The sequence below is a fragment of the Ranitomeya variabilis genome, chromosome 4, assembly GCF_051348905.1.
Source record: "Ranitomeya variabilis isolate aRanVar5 chromosome 4, aRanVar5.hap1, whole genome shotgun sequence".
In the NCBI taxonomy this organism is placed as follows: domain Eukaryota; kingdom Metazoa; phylum Chordata; class Amphibia; order Anura; family Dendrobatidae; genus Ranitomeya; species Ranitomeya variabilis.
This window is the reverse complement of record NC_135235.1, coordinates 60,800,130-60,820,144: the sequence shown is the minus strand read 5'-3', so window position 1 is coordinate 60,820,144 and position 20,015 is coordinate 60,800,130. Positions and strand designations below refer to the sequence as shown.

General features: G+C 42.2%; 1 protein-coding gene and 1 long non-coding RNA gene across 2 annotated transcripts in view; both read right to left on the bottom strand.

Moving 5' to 3' along the window:
- The window catches only part of LOC143769760 (scavenger receptor cysteine-rich domain-containing protein DMBT1-like), a 70,261-nt gene extending 52,381 nt beyond the window's left edge, over nt 1-17,880 (bottom strand). Inside the window, exons 1-3 of the mRNA XM_077258608.1 lie at nt 17,754-17,880; nt 16,429-16,446; nt 15,198-15,215 (exon numbers count right to left, since the gene is read on the bottom strand). The gene's annotated coding sequence lies outside the window, so the exon portion shown is untranslated. The remainder of the gene's footprint in view (nt 1-15,197; nt 15,216-16,428; nt 16,447-17,753) is intronic.
- Nucleotides 17,881-18,443: 563 nt separating this feature from the next.
- LOC143769764 (uncharacterized) lies at nt 18,444-19,335 on the bottom strand. The gene is made up of 4 exons (XR_013214477.1): nt 19,320-19,335; nt 19,135-19,173; nt 18,784-18,913; nt 18,444-18,646 (listed from the first exon to the last, which is right to left on the bottom strand). It is a non-coding gene; the product is annotated as an uncharacterized LOC143769764 (long non-coding RNA).
- Between the last annotated feature and the right edge of the window lie 680 nt (nt 19,336-20,015).

The window sequence follows — 20,015 nt, the reverse complement described above, 5'->3', positions numbered from 1 at the left end:
GGGCTTTCTCTGGTTTCCTGCCTTATTCCAAAGAAAGTTTCAGAATTGGCACATCTAATAGATGCACCTGTTTTGCGGGCTGCTATTTTTAGGCTGTGGGGGTCAACATCCATGGCCCCTTATCAGCCTGACAATACCAGACCCCAGCTGCCTGTTTTAGCTTATCTGATGTCAAAAATGGGGGAACACTACACTTTTTTAAATTATTTATTTAAATGAGTATAACAAAACGGTGTGGGGACCTTTCTATTTTTGATTACCAGTCTTGCTAAAGCTGACAGCTGAGGGAGGCAGCCCACGGTTGTCAGTTTTGCCTGGTTATCAAAAATACAGGGGAACCAGCTTCAATTTTTTTAAACTTATTTATTTATTTATTTATAGTGCAGGCCCGGTTGATGAATACTCCCATCAGCCAGCAACTGCTATCGCTGTTATCAGTTGAATACAACTTGCAACATTGTCCCCTGCTTGCTCTGATCTCAATGCGAGCAGGGGACAATGATGCGAGCTGTCTTCACTCCAGCACCTGGCACCAGCAAACAGTCATCCGTGTGTCATCAGTATACACGTGTGCGGGACATGTGCAACTGGTAAAAAAACATATCAGCATGTTTTGCCCATGGACTCACTGTCCATGGAAAGACAGTGACATGTGTGCAGACCCATTCATTTGAATGTGTCTTCATGTGTAAGAGTCTCACACGTACTAGAGACACTGATGTATGAAACCGGCCTTATGAACAAAACCACTCCAGTCCACTGTGTTGGGTGTTTCAGCTTGGCCCCAGTTCACTACCGTGGACCCATGCTGCAGTACCAAACACAGCTCAGCATAACAGGAAAAAGAGTGATGCTGTTTTTGGACTAATGTTGATTAAAATAAGAGTCTCACCAGTATCTTAGTTTCTTCACTTATATACACCCTGTTAGTAAATCTGAATAAATATTTAAGGCTGGGATCACACAATCATATTTTCTTTCATCCGAAAAAATGCTGGCCGATTATGCTAATCACACTCTGATCAGAGAGAGATCATAGTATGATGGGATTTTTGGCTATAAGCTATAATCATCAACATTAAGAGAGATAAACACTTGATATAGAACACTCTGTTAGCAATGACTCTATATTATATGAGTTCCACTTTTTGTATTGAAAAACTGAAACAAATTAACTTTTTGATGATATTCTAATTTTTTGAGAAGCACATGCATCTATATATATAATTGTCTAAGGGTTTTTCCGTCTGCCTGTCTGTCTGTCTGTCCTGGAAATCCCGCGTCTCTGATTGGTCGAGGCTGCCAGGCCTCGACCAATCAGCGACGGGCACGGCGACGATGATGTCATAAAGGACGTAGACATCCTGCGCCTCTGATTCAGCGACGGTCACAGTATCGACGTAGATGTCATAATGGTTGCCATGGCGATGATGATGTCATAAAGGTTGCCTCGACCAATCAGCGACGGGCACAGTCTGCTGCGAATTCTGGAATCATCATTGTCCATATACTACGGGGACATGCATATTCTAGAATACCCGATGCGTTAGAATCGGGCCACAATCTATCTATATATATAATTGTCTAAGGGTTTTTCCGTCTGTCTGTCTGTCTGTCCTGGAAATCCCGCGTCTCTGATTGGTCGAGTCCTGGCGGCCTCGACCAATCAGCGACGGGCACAGTATCGACGTAGATGTCATAATGGTTGCCATGGCGACGATGATGTCATAAAGGTTGCCTCGACCAATCAGCAATGGGCACAGTATCGACGTAGATGTCATAATGGTTGCCATGGCGACGATGATGTCATAAAGGTTGCCTCGACCAATCAGCGACGGGCACAGTCTGCCGCAAATTCTGGAATCATCATTGTCCATATAAATGCATATTCTAGAATACCCGATGCGTTAGAATCGGGCCACAATCTAGTATATATATATATATATATATATATATATATATATATATATATATATACTAGCTGTACTACCCTGCTTCGCCCGGGTTAATAACTGCTGTTAGCAAACTAGAATGTGTTAACAAAAATGTATTCTGCACACAAAAACCACAAAACAAATAGATAGAAATGTAATTATTAAAAGGCAAAATCTAAGCTAATAGAAGCATTTTACAACATATATTTCAACACCAGAGATATTCCACACATATTTAACTAAATTGGCCAAGTAATGTGAAGTAATCTTCTACTACTTATTCGAGAGCCTTTTGATAAACGACATTCTTAATTTTTTTCTTCAGGTGCAAAGACAAACAGGATCGTGGGTAATGCTTTGAACACCTGCCATCAATCATACAGGGATAATTTTTGCTGAGACTCCCACACAGACCATGGATCAGGTTTTTTGTGATGGTGTCAAACAGCAATGGGTCAATCTGAAGGTCTGGCAATTCGGCACTGATGATATTGTCAATTTTGGTAGGCTGTATTTTTTGCTTCAGCCAGATCAAGATGTGGGCGTGAGGAAGGCCTCTTTTTTGCCATTCAACTGAATAATCCAGCACTGCGTCTCACCATAAATATGTGATTTTGTGATGAGATGTTTGAAAACCCGAGCAAGGTCATGGCGACTTACTGTTTTTTGGCCCGGCAACAGGTGCCCTCCAATTTCCTCCCAGGCAGGATTGCAAGTAAAGGTGATGAAAAGATCTCGATGGCCATACTTTCTCACATAAGTCATTGCATCCCGTGTGTATTCATGCATGTGTCATTGGCTTCCAGTGACAGTTGATGGAAGAATAACCATTTTCCCCAACTCTTTTGGATCAGCATCATTTGCAACAGCATCTCTAAGGTGAATATATTCCTCTGCCCTGAGCTTCTCTCAATCTTAGCATACATGTCAACAATAAATTGGTGGAAGAGGTGTTTGCATTTCAAGATGTGATTTTTCTCTGCAAATCTTGTCATGATCCTATATGCATAGAAGTCCATGGCAGACACTTTTTTTCCTGAAGTGTTGCCTGTTGTAGGATCTGTCTGAGGTATTCCAAAGTGATAGTCATCCTGTCCCTGCCCAAAGATGATTGGATATTGCAGTGCATCATAGGACCTGTGAGTTTCTGCTACTTGTTAAAAACTATTGTTCCTTTTCTGAAGCACAATGTCACGGCTTTGAAAATCATTACCTACAATCAAGATGGCTACCTCATCAAATGTGGGAGCATTGAAACGTCGCTGATGCTCACCTTGTGGTGTTTTGTCAGCTTGAATGACAACCTTGTAATCGTGATTTGGCATGCATTCAAGTGCAGTCTTGAAAAGTTGAACATATGGATTGTTGGAGTGAAGGAACTGCTGCAAAATAGTGACAATATCAAGGCGAGTGTTAGGAATTAAAGAGCATCTCCGCTGAGCCTCTGCTTCTGCATTTCCCATGAAGAAGAGTTGAAGAAATTGAGGTTCTTCTCATTGTAATGGAAGCAGTGAGCCAATTGAGTGGTAAACCTGTCCTTGAACTTTAAGTTAAATGTCGGCATAAATCCTGTTGTAAACATTTATTTTGTTGCACCAAATGATGTCATTTGGAAGCAGGAGTTGCACTTCCTGATGTTGTCCAAGAAATGCTTTGATATTGTACTGGTACCTGTCATCAGAGACTTTAGGGGATCTAGTGGTGACAGGAGAGGTGGAAGTTTTATCTTGCTATTTGCACGGCATAAACCTGGCGGTTCATCTTTCCATTTTAGGGCACTGCAGTACATGCAGACCACATCCATTTTTCCTATCTGAACTTTAGGATTATCCTGATAGTTTATGTCTGACTGGTAACAAAAGGCAGCATGTTTCAAATATCCAACAATTTCCTGTGCCCTGGTGGAAGAAATAGCAATTCTCTTAGCGGCAAGTCGGCCTTCTCTCTGCTGAGATGACTCATTGGCCCTTGAGGAAGCAGCTCTACTTCTCTTATCTGCAAGCGTCACTTCCCTCTCCTCAGAAAGTTCATTGGCACTTGAGGAAGCAGCTCTTGTTTTCATGTCTGCAAGCCTCGCTTCCCTCTCCTCAGAAAGTTCATTGGCTCTTGAGGAAGCAGCTCTTATACTCCTGTCTGCAAGCCTCACTTCCCTCTGCTCAGAAAGTTCATTCGCTCTTGAGGAAGCAGCTGCTGTTCTCATGTGTGTCAGCCTTGTTTCTCGGTCCTCACATTTTTCATTGGCCCGTAATGCAGCTTTTCTTTTTGCATCAGCTGACATTCATGCCATGGAATTCCTTTTCTTATGAGGCATTATTGTGGTAAAAATAGTCTGTAACTGGCAGTTTCTATATCCTCTTACATAGAGGTAATGTGACTGACATCAGCCTTTCCACCAACACACCCTAACTGACATGCTATTACCTCACACAAGCTTTGTTATACTGAGAATGTCCTGCCTATATTAACCAATCAGAACTCCGATTAATTAACTGTAGCAAAGTAGAAGCTGAGCTGTGATTGGTTGCTATTGGCAGCCTGATAAATCCCAGCCAACGGGAAGCCCTACTCCCTGGCAGTATATATTAGCTCACACATACACATAATAGACAGGTCATGTGACTGACAGCTGTTGTATTTCCTATATTGTACATTTGTTGCTCTTGTAGTTTGTCTGCTTATTAATCAGATTTTTATTTTTGAAGGATAATACCAGACTTGTGTGTGTTTAGGGCGGGTTTCATGTGTCAATTTGTTTGTGTTGAGTTGCGTGTGGTACAGATGATTGGCCTCAGGGAGACCAAAACATCCAACACCGCGGAGACACCATCACGTGTTTCTCAACGCAGTGATCCAGAACACTGCCCCCATCCCATATGGGAAATATGCAAATGCATGCAGGATAGCTGCGGAGACACCATCACGTGTTTCTCAACGCAAGCAGTGAATAGCCAGACCTTTCCCCGGGAAGGAACAACCACGGGAAGGGCAGCATCCCATAAAGGAAAACATCCAATACAGGAAAACCACCTATGCCAAGCATGGTATCCATCCACAGACAGCTGTTTCGGGGTGTTTGCCCCTCATCAGTGTGGAGTAGGAATCTGGCTATTAGGAGCAGTGCCTAGTAAAAGGCTGTGAAGGAACAGATGATTGGCCTCGGGGAGACCAAAACATCCAACACCGCGGAGACACCATCACGTGTTTCTCAACGCAGTGATCCAGAACACTGCCCCCATCCCTTATGGGAAATATGCAAATGCATGCAGGATAGCTGCGGAGACACCATCACGTGTTTCTCAACACAAGCAGTGAATAGCCAGACTGTTATAATCCTTAGTGGTTGAGGATCACGAATTACTCCAGCTAAGTAACAAACATAGGACAAGCTCTAGGGAGGTGGCAAACTGGACTAACCGCAAATCTGAACCTATCCAAACACACTAGAAGTAGCCGGTGAACGTGCCTAAAAAATCCAAGACGTCTCGAGCCAGCCTGAGGAACTAACTACCCCTAGAGGGAAAGAAAGACCTCTCTTGCCTCCGGAGAAATAATCCCCAAAGATATAGAAGCCCCCAACAAATAATAACGGTGAGGTAAGAGGAAGGCACATACACAGGGGTGAAAACAGATTCAGCAAATGAGGCCCACTAATACTAGATAGCAGAAAATAGTAAGGGGTCTGTGCGGTCAGTAAAAAACCCTAACTAAAAAATCCACACTGAGATTTCAAGAAACCCCGCACCAACTAACGGTGTAGGGGGAGAAACTCAGTCCCCTAGAGCAACCAGCAAGTGAGGAGATCACATCTTAGCAAGCTGGACAAGAAACATGATGAATGCTGATAATCAAAAAATGAACGGACAAAAACTTAGCTTGTCTTGGAGAGGCTGGGAGCAAGGTAATCACAAGGAATCTGAAGAGCACTGAATACATTGATAGCAGGCAAGGAACTGAGTATCCAGGTGAGTTAAATAGGAAACGAACCAAGGATAACGAACCAGCTGATGCAGCCAACCTGCAGAAGACAACACTACACAGTACCGCTTGTGACCACTAGAGGGAGCCTAAAAATAGAGTTCACAACACCAGACCTTTCCCCGGGAAGGAACAACCACGGGAAGGGGAGCATCCCATAAAGGAAAACATCCAATACAGGAAAACCACCTATGCCAAGCATGGTATCCATCCACAGACAGCTGTTTCGGGGTGTTTGCCCCTCATCAGTGTGGAGTAGGAATCTGGCTATTAGGAGCAGTGCCTATTCACTGCTTGCGTTGAGAAACACGTGATGGTGTCTCCGCAGCTATCCTGCATGCATTTGCATATTTCCCATAAGGGATGGGGGCAGTGTTCTGGATCACTGCGTTGAGAAACACGTGATGGTGTCTCCGCGGTGTTGGATGTTTTGGTCTCCCCGAGGCCAATCATCTGTTCCTTCACAGCCTTTTACTAGGCACTGCTCCTAATAGCCAGATTCCTACTCCACACTGATGAGGGGCAAACACCCCGAAACAGCTGTCTGTGGATGGATACCATGCTTGGCATAGGTGGTTTTCCTGTATTGGATGTTTTCCTTTATGGGATGCTGCCCTTCCCGTGGTTGTTCCTTCCCGGGGAAAGGTCTGGCTATTCACTGCTTGCGTTGAGAAACACGTGATGTTGTCTCCGCAGCTATCCTGCATGCATTTGCATATTTCCCATATGGGATGGGGGCAGTGTTCTGGATCACTGCGTTGAGAAACATGTGTGTCATGATCCCAATGGCAGGGAATTAAACACATAACATGGGCAAAAACAGGACGAGCTCTAGGGTGATGGAACCTAAGCTGACCGCGATCCTGAACCTCAACACTCAACTAACACCAGCCGGGGAACGTTCCTGGGGGGACTCTAGACGTCTCGCGCCAGCTGGAGATCTAGCTACCCCTATCAGAAGAATCACAGACCTATCTTGCCTCCAGAGAAATATTCCCACAGAAATAGCAGCCCCCCACATATAATGATGGTGAAATGAGAGGAAGGCACAAACGTAGTTATGAAAACAGATTCAGCAAAATGAGGCCCGCTTAAGCTAGATAGCAGAGGATACAAAAGGTGAACTGCGCGGTCAGCTTAAAACCCTTCAAAATACCATTCTGAAATTACTTGAACTCATGTGCCAACTCATGATACATGAGTGGTAATTTCAGCCCACTAGAGCAACCAGCAGCAGAGGATTACATATCTGCAAGCTGGACTAAAAACATGAAAGCAAAACATGAAACAGGGAAATCCAGACTTAGCTTGTCTTGAAGGCCTAGGAGCAGGTAGCAAAGGTAAAAGAGACACACTGATAAATTGATAGCCGGCAAGGGAATGACAGGAAAGCCAGGTTAAATAGAAAACACCCAGCCTCTGATGGACAGGTGGAAACCAGAGACCGCAACCCACCAAAGTCACCCAGTACCAGCTGTAACCACCAGAGGGAGCCCAAAAACAGAATCCACAACAGTACCCCCCCCTTGAGGAGGGGTCACCGAACCCTCACGAGAACCCCCAGGGCGATCAGGATGAGCTCTATGGAAGGCGCGTACCAAATCAGTCGCATGAACATCAGAGGCGACCACCCAGGAATTATCCTCCTGACCATAACCCTTCCACTTAACCAAATACTGGAGTTTACGTCTGGAAACACAAGAATCCAAGATCTTCTCAACAACATACTCCAATTCTCCCTCCACCAGCACCGGAGCAGGAGGCTCAACCGAAGGAACAACGGGCACCTCATACCTCCGCAATAGTGACCGATGGAACACATTATAAATAGCAAACGATGCTGGGAGATCCAAACGAAAAGATACAGGGTTAAGAATCTCCAAGATCTTATAAGGACCGATGAACCGAGGCTTGAACTTAGGAGAAGAGACCTTCATAGGGACAAAACGAGAAGACAACCACACCAAGTCCCCAACAAGAAGTCGGGGACCCACGCGGCGACGGCGATTAGCAAACTGCTGAGTCTTCTCCTGAGACAACTTCAAATTGTCCACCACCTGATTCCAAATCTGATGTAGCCTGTCCACCACCACGTCCACTCCAGGACAATCCGAAGGCTCCACCTGACCAGAGGAAAAACGAGGATGAAACCCCGAATTACAAAAGAAAGGAGAAACCAAAGTAGCAGAACTAGCCCGATTATTAAGGGCAAATTCGGCCAGTGGCAAAAAGGCAACCCAGTCATCTTGATCAGCAGAAACAAAACACCTTAAATAAGTTTCCAAGGTCTGATTAGTTCGCTCCGTCTGGCCATTCGTCTGAGGATGGAATGCAGATGAGAAAGACAAATCAATGCCCATCTTAGCACAAAACGTCCGCCAAAATCTAGACACAAACTGGGATCCCCTGTCAGAAACGATATTCTCCGGAATCCCATGCAAACAAACCACGTTCTGAAAAAATAAAGGGACCAACTCAGAGGAGGAAGGCAACTTAGGCAAGGGTACCAAATGAACCATCTTAGAAAAGCGGTCACACACAACCCAGATAACGGACATTTTCTGTGAGACAGGGAGATCTGAAATAAAATCCATGGAAATGTGCATCCAAGGCCTCTTCGGGATAGGCAAGGATAACAACAACCCACTGGCCCGAGAACAGCAAGGCTTAGCCCGAGCACACACTTCACAAGACTGCACAAAGGTGCGCACATCCCTTGACAAGGAAGGCCACCAAAAAGACCTGGCCACCAAGTCTCTAGTACCAAATATTCCAGGATGACCAGCCAACACAGAAGAATGGACCTCGGAAATGACTCTACTGGTCCAATCATCCGGAACAAACAGTCTTTCTGGTGGACAACGATCAGGTTTATCCGCCTGAAACTCCTGCAATGCACGTCGCAAGTCTGGGGAGACGGCGGACAATATTACCCCATCCCTAAGGATACCAGTAGGCCCAGAGTCTCCAGGAGAGTCAGGCACAAAACTCCTGGAAAGAGCATCTGCCTTCACATTCTTTGAACCTGGCAGGTATGAAACCACAAAATTGAAACGAGAAAAAAACAACGACCAACGAGCCTGTCTAGGATTCAAACGCCTGGCAGACTCAAGGTAAATCAAATTTTTGTGATCAGTCAAGACCACCACACGATGTCTAGCACCCTCAAGCCAATGACGCCACTCCTCAAATGCCCACTTCATGGCCAAAAGCTCCCGATTACCCACATCATAATTGCGCTCGGCGGGCGAGAATTTTCTAGAAAAGAACGCACATGGCTTCATCACCGAGCCATCGGAACTTCTCTGTGACAAAACCGCCCCCGCTCCAATCTCGGAAGCATCAACCTCAACCTGAAAAGGAAGTGAAACATCTGGTTGACATAACACAGGAGCAGAAGAAAACCGGCGCTTAAGTTCCTGAAAGGCCTCCACAGCCGTAGGAGACCAATTAGCAACATCAGCACCCTTTTTAGTCAAATCAGTCAAAGGTTTAACAACACTGGAAAAATTAGTAATGAACCGACGATAAAAATTAGCAAAACCCAAGAACTTCTGAAGACTCTTAACAGATGTAGGTTGTGTCCAGTCACAAATCGCCTGAACCTTGACGGGATCCATCTCAATAGTAGAAGGAGAAAAAATGTACCCCAAAAAAGAAATCTTCTGGACTCCGAAGAGACATTTTGAGCCCTTCACAAACAGAGAATTGGCCCGCAGGACTTGAAACACCTTCCTGACCTGTAGAACATGAGACTCCCAGTCATCAGAAAACACCAAAATATCATCCAAATACACAATCATAAACTTATCCAGATATTCACGGAAAATATTGTGCATAAAGGACTGAAAGACTGAAGGAGCATTAGAAAGTCCAAAAGGCATTACCAAATACTCAAAATGGCCCTCAGGCGTATTAAATGCGGTTTTCCACTCATCACCCTGCTTTATCCGCACAAGATTATACGCACCGCGAAGATCTATCTTAGTGAACCACCTAGCCCCCTTAATGCGAGCAAACAAATCAGTCAATAATGGCAATGGATACTGATATTTGACTGTAATCTTATTCAGAAGGCGATAATCTATACAAGGCCTCAGGGAACCATCTTTTTTTGCCACGAAAAAAAACCTGCTCCCAGAGGGGACGAAGATGGACAAATATGTCCCTTTTCCAAGGACTCCTTAATATAATTCCGCATAGCAGTATGCTCTGGCACTGACAGATTAAATAAACGACCCTTAGGGAACTTACTGCCAGGAATTAATTCTATAGCACAGTCACAATCCCTATGAGGAGGGAGCGAATTGAGCTTAGGCTCCTCAAAAACATCCCGATAGTCAGACAAAAACGCAGGGACCTCAGAAGGAGTAGATGAAGCGATTGAAATCAGAGGTGCATCATCATGAACCCCCCGACATCCCCAGCTTAACACAGACATTGTTTTCCAATCCAGGACTGGATTATGAGTTTGTAACCATGGCAGACCAAGCACTAGTACATCATGTAAATTATACAGTACAAGGAAGCGAATCACCTCCTGATGAACGGGAGTCATGCGCATGGTCACTTGTGTCCAGTACTGCGGTTTATTCATAGCCAATGGTGTAGAGTCAATTCCCTTCAAAGGAATAGGAACTTCCAGAGGCTCCAGACTAAAACCGCAGCGTTTGGCAAATGACCAATCCATAAGACTCAGGGCAGCGCCCGAATCCACATAGGCATCGACGGAAATGGATGACAGTGAACAAATCAGAGTTACAGACAAAATGAACTTAGACTGCAGAGTACTAATGGCAAAAGATTTATCAACCTTTTTTGTGCGTTTAGAGCATGCTGATATAACATGAGCTGAATCACCACAATAAAAACACAATCCATTTTTCCGCCTATAATTTTGCCGTTCACTTCTGGACTGAATTCTATCATATTGCATAGTCTCAGGTGCCTGTTCAGAAGACACCGCCAACTGGTGCACAGGTTTGCGCTCCTGTAAACGCCGATCAATCTGAATGGCCATAGCCATAGACTCATTCAGACCTGTAGGCGCAGGGAACCCCACCATAATATCCTTAATGGCCTCGGAAAGACCATCTCTGAAGTTTGCAGCCAGGGCGCACTCATTCCACTGAGTAAGCACCGACCATTTCCGAAATTTTTAACAATATACTTCCGCTTCATCATGCCCCTGAGAGAGGGCTAATAAAGCCTTTTCAGCCTGAATCTCCAGCTTAGGTTCCTCATAGAGCAATCCCAGTGCCAGAAAAAACGCATCCACACTGAGCAATGCAGGATCCCCTGGTGCCAATGCAAATGCCCAATTCTGAGGGTCGCCCCGCAGGAAAGATATCACAATCCTGACCTGCTGAGCAGGGTCTCCAGAGGAGCGAGATTTCAAAGAAAGAAACAATTTGCAATTGTTCCTGAAATTCAGGATGGTAGATCTATCTCCAGAAAAAAACTCTGGAATAGCAATTCTAGGTTCAGACATAGGAGTGTGAACAACAAAATCCTGTATGTTTTGAACTTTTGCAGCAAGATTATTCAGGCTGGAAGCCAAACTCTGGACATCCATGTTAAACAGCTAAGGTCAGAGCCATTCAAGGGTTAAGAGGAGGTAAGAAGCAGCTAGACAGCAATTAAGGGCTAGGCAGCAAAACTCTAAGGGAAAAAAAAAAAAAATTTCCCTTCAACACTTCTTTTTCTCCTGCTTCAGCCCAAACAATTAACACTTTGTGGGCCGGCTATACTGTCATGATCCCAATGGCAGGGAATTAAACACATAACACGGGCAAAAACAGGACGAGCTCTAGGGTGATGGAACCTGAGTTGACCGCGATCCTGAACCTCAACACTCAACTAACAGCAGCCGGGGAACGTTCCTGGGGGGACTCTAGATGTCTCGCGCCAGCCGGAGATCTAGCTTCCCCTATCAGAAGAATCACAGACCTATCTTGCCTCCAGAGAAATATTCCCACAGAAATAGCAGCCCCCCACATATAATGACGGTGAAATGAGAGGAAGGCACAAACGTAGTTATGAAAACAGATTCAGCAAAATGAGGCCCGCTTAAGCTAGATAGCAGAGGATACAAAAGGTGAACTGCGCGGTCAGCTTAAAACCCTTCAAAATACCATCCTGAAATTACTTGAACTCATGTGCCAACTCATGGTACATGAGTGGTAATTTCAGCCCACTAGAGCAACCAGCAGCAGAGGATTACATATCTGCAAGCTGGACTAAAAACATGAAAGCAAAACATGAAACAGGGAAATCCAGACTTAGCTTGTCTTGAAGGCCTAGGAGCAGGTAGCAAAGGTAACAGAGACACACTGATACATTGATAGCCGGCAAGGGAATGACAGGAAAGCCAGGTTAAATAGAAAACACCCAGCCTCTGATGGACAGGTGGAAACCAGAGACCGCAACCCACCAAAGTCACCCAGTACCAGCTGTAACCACCAGAGGGAGCCCAAAAACAGAATCCACAACACACGTGATGGTGTCTCTGTGGTGTTGGATGTTTTGGTCTCCCCGAGGCCAATCATCTGTTCCTTCACAGCCTTTTACTAGGCACTGCTCCTAATAGCCAGATTCCTACTCCACACTGATGAGGGGCAAACACCCCGAAACAGCTGTCTGTGGATGGATACCATGCTTGGCATAGGTGGTTTTCCTGTATTGGATGTTTTCCTTTATGGGATGCTGCCCTTCCCGTGGTTGTTCCTTCCCGGGGAAAGGTCTGGCTATTCACTGCTTGCGTTGAGAAACACGTGATGGTGTCTCTGCAGCTATCCTGCATGCATTTGCATATTTCCCATAAGGGATGGGGGCAGTGTTCTGGATCACTGCGTTGAGAAACACGTGATGGTGTCTCCGCGGTGTTGGATGTTTTGGTCTCCCCGAGGCCAATCATCTGTTCCTTCACAGCCTTTTACTAGGCACTGCTCCTAATAGCCAGATTCCTACTCCACACTGATGAGGGGCAAACACCCCGAAACAGCTGTCTGTGGATGGATACCATGCTTGGCATAGGTGGTTTTCCTGTATTGGATGTTTTCCTTTATAGGATGCTGCCCTTCCCGTGGTTGTTCCTTCCCGGGGAAAGGTCTGGATATTCACTGCTTGCGTTGAGAAACACGTGATGTTGTCTCCGCAGCTATCCTGCATGAGTTGCGTGTGGTGACATGCATGTAGCGACTTTTGTGAGATGAGTTTTGTGTGGCAAAATGCTTGTAGCAACTTTTGTGAGATGAGTTTTGTGTGGCGACATGCATGTAGAACCTTTTTGTGTGTCGAGTTGCATGTGACAGGTTAGTGTGTTTTGCGCGTCGAGTTTTATGTGTGGTGCGTTTTGAGTATGTGCAAGTTTTGTGTGAGGCAACTTTTGTGCATGTGGTAATTTTTCTGCATGTGCAAGTTTTGCGTCTGGCGAGTTTTCCATGAGGTGAGTTTTGCAAGTGCTGCTAGTTTTGCGTGAGCCTAGTTTTGCATGTGGTGAGTTTTGCATGTGGCGAAGTTTGCGCGTGGCAAGTTTTGAGTGGTGACTTTTGTGTTTTATGTGGCGAGGTTGGTGCATGTGTGGTGAAATGTGTGCTGAGGGTGATATATGTGTTCAAGCACGTGGTAGTGTGTGGCACATTTTGTGTGTGTGTTCATATCTCTGTGTGTGGTGAGTATCCCATGTCGGGGCCCCAACTTAGCAACTGTACGGTATATACTCTTTGGCGCCATCGCTCTTGTTCTTTAAGTCCCCCTTGTTCACCTCTGGCAGCTGTCAATTTGCCTCCAACACTTTTCCTTTTACATTTTCCCCATTATGTAGATAGGGGCAAAATTGTTTGGTGAATTGGAACGTGCGGGGTTAAAATTTCACCTCACAACATAGCCTATGACGCTCTCGGGGTCCAGACGTGTGACTGTGCAAAATTTTGTGGCTGTAGCTGCAACGGTGCAGATGCCAATCCCGGACATACACACATACACACATACACACACACACACATTCAGCTTTATATATTACATATATATATATATATATATATATATACTGTATATATATATATTGCATAAGTTTCTCATTGAATCTGCAGTAAGAAGACATTTCAAGTTGATATTTTATGTTTTATATTTTCCAATGGTAAGTACACAATTGATGATATATCAAAATAGAAAGGAAAGAAATAGGTTGTTACTTTGATAATTGAAAACATACTATACTGTCTATATTGTAAAGACAACATACTGACCCCGGAGTTCTTAAACTCCTATTAGTCAAGAAGCGTTATTTAAATTTAGTAACAAAATTTCTTTATTAACATATAAAACATACACATTTAAAACAATGCCTCACAATCAAGAATAGACTCAAGACAGAGATCAGCGAAATATAAATGAAGTGTACCCAGGTAAACCTTAATTCATATTCAGTTATATACACAAATATCATTTCATGGGAAAAAGTGCGGTGACACGCTCACGCCCCCAGGAAGAAGCAGGTGTGAAACGCGCGTCGGGGTGACGGAGCTTCAGCGTGCCACGAGGTTGGGATTCTGTGCTTGTAGTGACTGCGCTCAGGTAATATGTTTTGGAACCGGGATTACACCCGTGTTTTCCACTCTCTTTAACCACTTTCAGTTCACAACATGGGAGGTGCAGGTGTGGATCAGCTGGGAACCTTTCGGTCTGGCTAGGTCGCTGTGCGTGTCTGGCTGGTAGCCTGCCCGTTTTAGCTCACTATGGGCTTATTTGGTATATGACCTATATGTTAAGGGGCTACTAGGGTCCACAAAACATTGTATATGCTAATCTTAAATTGGGCATTTGTCCTATTGCTTGATGGAGTAATTTACTCCTCTAAGCGCTCATTGGAGGATAATAACGCTGCATAGTGTATTTTTTTCACACCAAATTTTATTCCCCTTTTCACCGCACTTTTTCCCATGAAATGATATTTGTGTATATAACTGAATATGAATTAAGGTTTACCTGGGTACACTTCATTTATATTTCGCTGATCTCTGTCTTGAGTCTATTCTTGATTGTGAGGCATTGTTTTAAATGTGTATGTTTTATATGTTAATAAAGAAATTTTGTTACTAAATTTAAATAACGCTTCTTGACTAATAGGAGTTTAAGAACTCCGGGGTCAGTATGTTGTCATTAATATTGAAGTGTTGCCCATCCAGTGGATAGAGGAAATGGGCTGGTGCGTTGTGCTTATTATATGTCTATATTGTAAGTATGATAAGAAGATATTTCAGGTGGAAATTTCTGTATTGTACTTACCAACAGGTGTAGTTGCTGCTGCAGAAACATGAAAATAAAGAGGAAAGAAAAAGGAAAACTATATTACTTTGAAGCTTTCAAAATGCAATTTTGATCATATAACTTATGGTAAATTAGGCAAAAAAACTTATACTATACATTCTGAGCATAATTCCATGAGACATTTTATATTTCTTACCATTTTTTTTGTTAAATGGGTTGTCCACTTCTAGGCCAACACCTTCCACTCTGAATATTTGCCCCCGTTAAAATAAAAGACGTACACTGACCTCCCGTGCCCCTATCGTTGCAGCGGTTTTGTGACTCACTTTCCCGGTGGTTATGTGAGGTTATGTCACATGAGCGCTCTGCCCAATCAGTGCTGGCATCACTGTCCCCGCTTTCGGACATGTAAGTAATCAAGAGGAAGTGAGCGGCCAGCTGCAGCCGTGACTTCTTCTTCATTATTTATATTTTCGAAGGAGGAGACAGGGGTTTTAATGAGACAAAAATATCCATTCCACCAAGTATCTTTACACCTTCTATATAATATAACATAATGATATACCCACACTAATTGATTATAGCTGTAGGTGTTTACGACTATATTCGAGCGAATGGGTTTTGCTAGATTTTTATTTCCCATGGTAGTCACAGTCTTCATCTGCTACTTGCCCACTATAAATTGATTTGGTACATGTTCTTGCATAGCTTTTATAGGTTGACTATATATACATTTCTTTATGTCTATTTAACATCTCCTTAGTCTTTTCATGATGGTTACATATTAAATGAGCCAATATTACATCACATTACAATTTTGATGGTGATTTATTATTTAATGCATATTATTGAATATATATCTTTAGTTTGCAACTGGCATAAATGTTTTTTATTATGGCTATTACATCTTTATTTAACTGTATGTACGCCTGCCTGTTTCCAGCCATTGCATACCTGCTTGTTGATTATAATAAAGATTTTTTTTTTACTCTTATATTTGTGCCTACCTATTTATTTGCAATATAACTAAGGTATTTGACGTAAGTTTCATCAGTCTGATATATTCATGGACTTTAATTCTCTTTTTATTTTACATTTAACTTCAGTAAAATTTAGTTTTCTCTTTTACATTTATTCCTGTTTGGCATCTCTATTTTGGGGGATTTTGTACTGTATATGTTGTATAATTATATCTCTGAAAATACAGATTAGGAGTTATTTCAGGTGGAAATTTCTGTATTATACTTACCAACAGTCGTAGATTCTGCTGTAGATATATGAAAATCAAGAGAAAAGAAAAGGGAAAGCTGTATTATTTTGAAATATGTAAAACACGGTATTGACCATGATAACATACAGTAAATTATTCATAAAACTTCTGTTGTACATTCTGAGCATAATGCAATGGGACTTTTTATGTTTGTTATTGCATTTTATTAAATGTGTACATACTAGAGTTGAACAAGTTAAAACTCGCCAGCTTTGCTGAATTTTAGCCAGGAAAATGGAAGTTGCAAATCCAAAGCACTCCAAATGCCTTGCCCTTATAAAATGTGTATGACATTCTCGGCATGCCCCTGAAGAAGCAGGGCGAAACGTGCATGTCGGGGCCGGAGGTGGAAGCTCCAGTATCTCGGCACATAGCGGCTGATCTAGAGGTATATTAACCATCCACCATCATATCATTTCTTTCAGTTTTTTTGCCTGAGACTTAGCTTCCGGCATACATAGGCATAATAAGTTATTTATATTTATTAAGGTGCCAAAATATTGTTGGTAGGAAGGCTTTAAACCATAAACTCAAATATTAGGATCAGTTGTATTCCACATTTGTATCCATTATATGGTTCATAAAAGCACAAGCACTTTGGATTTTTGACATAAATTGCCATCTTGTGGCTAAGTTTAATAATGACATCCGTGGATATAGAATGACTGTTTTATAATTATCATTTGTTGATAATACAGCCAAGACATTCCTTGCTGCTATCTATATATTTATGTGAGTCTTCTTGCCTTCTAATTCCAGTACCTAGTCCTGAACTTTAAAAAAGAATTATTTTTTTAAACATTACAGTGGGAAAAAAAGTATTTAGTCAGCCACCAATTGTGCAAGTTCTCCCACTTAAAACGATTTGAGAGGCCTGTAATTGACATCATAGGTAGACCACAACTATGAGAGTCAAAATGAGAAAAAAAATCCAGAAAATCACCTTGTCTGATTTGGCAAGATTTATTTTGCAAAATATGGTGGAAAATAAGTATTTGGTCATTAACAAAAGTTCATCTCAATATTTTGTTATATATCCTTTGTTGGCAATGACAGAGGTCAAACGTTTTCTGTATGTCTTCACAAGGTTGGCACACACTGACTGGTGGTGGTATGTTGACCTCTAGAGCAGTGATGTTTTGGGCCTGTCACTGCTCAACACGGACTTTGTGATTTAAAATTGCCTTTTAATGTGACAATTTTCATATTGTTTATGTTGTGTCCTGGACCACATAAACGTTTGGCCACCAGTAAATGTTTTTTTATCTTTAATTGTGTGGCACTGAGACCTCATCCTTACTCACAGTTTCTATCCTGTTTCTCCCATATAGGTGGAGTGGTGGAGATGGGTGGAGCTAGTGATGCACATCCGGTTTCTGTGAGTTAAATGCCCCTGCCAGAGATTGACAGCAGCATTTAGCATTTAACAGATATAGGTGGATCACGATTACACCCGCGGCAGTTAGGGGCACATGACCACTAGTCAGATCAGCTGTCATGTGCCAGAAAACATGCGGCTCAGCATCGGAGCCCACATCAAATGCTGGGACACACCCTATGATGTATATATAGGTCATAGGTCGTGAAGGGGTTAAGCATGGTTTGATAGATAATAACAGTGAAGGCATACTGAGTTATCCAGGTGTCACAGCTTACGCCTGTGATGTAGTGTAGCAATCAGGTGACTCAAATAGAACGTCATCTAGAAAAAACATCCTGTTCCAGTAACAATGCTGTTTCAGCAACTTGACCGCTGCAGATAATCACATCGTTCAGTGGATTTATGATCCTCAAATGATGCAGTCATCTGAGCTGCCATGACCAGAGTGGCCTGTGCGGGATCCACATGGATGATAAAAAGGGGAATATGCCTCAATTTTCTCTTTTTTAAGAACAACTCATGACTAAGAAAAAAAAATCCATAATACTGGACAACATATAATTTTGCATATTACCTGTATTATTATTATTATTATTATTTACATTACCTGTAGAAAATAGACTGGATGATTGATAATAAGCAGAAAACTGTCCATTGAAGTCCAAGTTGACAAATTCCAAGGTCATGACATTGGATGATGAGTAAAACCTCTCATTTGTCGGATGGCAAATTCTCCTAAGTTTAGGTCCATTCCATGGATTTCCATCATATATCGTCACATATTCAGAATTACAAAGTCCTCCATTGGTTCGCATACTGTTCAGAAAAAGAGGAATGGCAAAATATTAACAATATGTGGAATCTTAAAGCATCATGCTGGGTAGAGGGGTAATAGTAAGGCAAGGGTGGGGTTTGTAAAGCTGAAAGTTAGGGCACACACAAAAATTACTTACTATAAGTAATTGAAGTATAGTTCAACATGACCATATGGGATCTCAATTGTCCAGGTACAAAATTGTGAATAGTACAAATAGCTGGATATATATCCTGATTGCTGCGTCAGTTTAAGCCGGCAATCAAATGCTAAAATAAAGAGAAAAGGCTTTTGTTGTAGATTAGCAAAATGAAATTTATTACAGGATGAATGATGTATCTGTACTGTATGAGGCACCGCAGGCCCTGATATAGCATTTGTGTTCCTGATTGTATGGACCATTACATATTAGGGTGCTCAGTATGTAACTTATTAAAGGGGTTGGTGTAAAATTGAGCAGTGGAATAATTTTTACCCTTCTTAGTCATACCTGAGCTAGGGTTTTCAAAGGGGGTAGTGGTGGGTATTCCTGGATATATTAGACAAGAAAGAAAAAGAAAAATGCTGCATTTATTTATTTAAATTAGCAATATACAGTATATATTTTGCATAAATGACTAATTGTAACTTCAGTAAGAAAGTATTTCATACTGGTATTTTATGTATGGTACTTACCAATGGTGTTAGATGCTAGATATACGTGAAAACAGACAGGAAAGAAAAAGGAAAACTTGATCATTTTGATTTTTTTTACACATAAAAAGCCTGTATTATACTGTATACACGCTTACATTACCTATCTATCTAACAACAGTAAGAAGATATTTCAGGCAGACATTTTATGTATTATTCTTACAAGCCGTACAAAGTGCTGCTATAGATGAGCAAAAGATGAGTTTTTCCTATTTTCCTCCCCAAAATTTGGATTGCGTCTTATAATCCATAAAACATGGTACGTATTTGATATGTGAAAGAAGAAAAAATAACAATCATTTATCTCTATGAGAGCACGCATGTTACAGAAAATTTAGCAACAAGGGCACTGGGTACAATATGTATTCAGAGTCATTGATGTTTCCCTTCCCACACGCAGCAATGATCTTAACCTATTAGTGACCAGGCTAACTTGTTTAAATCTGACATGGGTCACTTTTTATGACAATAACTCTGGAATGCTTCAACATATCTCAGTGATTTTGAGACTGTTTTTAGTGAGACATTGTACTTTATGATAGTGGTACATTTAAGAAGACATCTTTTGTATTTATTTATAAACATTTCAGAACTTTGACAAAAAATTTAAAAAATTCGCAATTTTCAAACTTTGAATGATTATCCCTTTAACACAGATAATGATAGCACATAAAAGAG